Raw genomic sequence first — 1,556 nt, forward strand, 5'->3', positions numbered from 1 at the left:
TTTGTCAATACTCCTACCACTGCAGCCTTTGATCATAGACCAATCCTTTTTTCCACTAATCAAGTTCAAAAGAAAGACATAATAGGGAGCTATGAATCTTATTGGAATTTTTTCAAAGAATGTCAAGTAAGGGTGAGTATTCGGTTATTCGGTTCGGTTAATACAAATAACCGAAATAACCAAATAATCAAACATAGGATAAAAATAACACTGAACCGAAACCGAATTCAGTAATATAACCGAACCGAAATAACCAAAAATATTTTGGTTGGGTTAGGGGCATAATTCGGTTATTGGGCCCCTTCAATACTATTATGGCCCAAAGATGTTGGAACCATTTTCGGTTTTTTTTTTGGATATATCCCATTAACATATTATTATCTCTCCTAGTTCGGTTTTGGCCTGCTATGACACCAAACGATTTTTGCAAGCACCAAATGGCCCATTAAAATATTTGTCTCCAATTTGAATTGCTACTTGCATCTCAAATTTTCGAGGTCCTCCATTTCCCATTTTTTATATGTTAGTTACATATCAAATTTAAAACATAAATACATAATAATAGAATAAATAATAATCAACCTCTTTCAAGCATCAATCTATAAGAACATATAAACTACTAGCCAAAAAAATCCAAATATAGTTAAAATCCAAACAAACCAACCAAGTACCAATAGCATAACATGTGAAATTTAAAATTACAACTAATTCCAGCTAATCCTTGTGCCCAATTCCTTGCATGCAACTTGCCACCAACAACTACAATTAAACAAAAAAAATAAGAAAATTAGGGAGCGCACAACTTTAGAGCTAGAAAAAAAACAAAGCACAAGATTTGTTTACTTAAGTATTTTTTCCTGGCATTTACAATATATCAACAGTTGCCTCCAATGCAATTTTTTGCAAATCTACACACACAAAAAAACAAAATCAGACTTCATATATTACAATAAATCAAGCATTATAATATTATGAAGTAAAAGTAAAATATTACCAAGTTCTATCTTTTGAATATCATCATTCCCTTCTTCTACGACATATTGAATTGAGTGTCCAAGCCAGTCTTGAGCACAAATTAGAGATTGCACAGCTTTAGGAGTTAAAGAGCTCCTAAATGAATCTAGAACTCGTCCTCCAGTGCTAAATGTAGACTCTGATGCAACTGTGGAAATTGGGATAGCCAAAACATCTCTAGCTGGTAGAGAAAGAATAGGAAATCTAGGGCCATTTAGCTTTCACCAACCTAAAATATCAAAATCTTCTTTATTAACCTCAATTTCTTCATTCAGATATCTATCAACCTCAGTTCTGCTAGTTTTTCCACCAAGATGCTCATTCACGAACTCTTGTTCCTCAATATCAAGCAATTTTCTGACTTTTACAGAAGGGTCATCATCTTTATGACAATCATCTTGTGTGATATGCACTAGCTCCCTTTGGGATTGGGTTAAGGGGGAAAAAGTGTGTTTATATTCATTATATAAAGAAATTAACATTTCTTTAATATGCATCCCCAAACTTGTACCAATTGCACTTGTGTGCATTTTACATAAGGC

General features: G+C 33.1%; 1 long non-coding RNA gene across 1 annotated transcript; it reads right to left on the reverse strand.

The window, feature by feature from the left end:
• Positions 1–747: 747 nt before the first annotated feature.
• Positions 748–1,219, reverse strand: LOC114746515 (uncharacterized). Its single transcript, XR_003740289.1, has 3 exons — positions 995–1,219; positions 844–908; positions 748–759 (listed from the first exon to the last, which is right to left on the reverse strand). It is a non-coding gene; the product is annotated as an uncharacterized LOC114746515 (long non-coding RNA).
• Between the last annotated feature and the right edge of the window lie 337 nt (positions 1,220–1,556).

The sequence above is a fragment of the Neltuma alba genome, unplaced genomic scaffold, assembly GCF_004799145.2.
Source record: "Neltuma alba isolate B1F8T4 unplaced genomic scaffold, ASM479914v2 tig00005036_pilon, whole genome shotgun sequence".
Lineage (NCBI taxonomy): Eukaryota > Viridiplantae > Streptophyta > Magnoliopsida > Fabales > Fabaceae > Neltuma > Neltuma alba.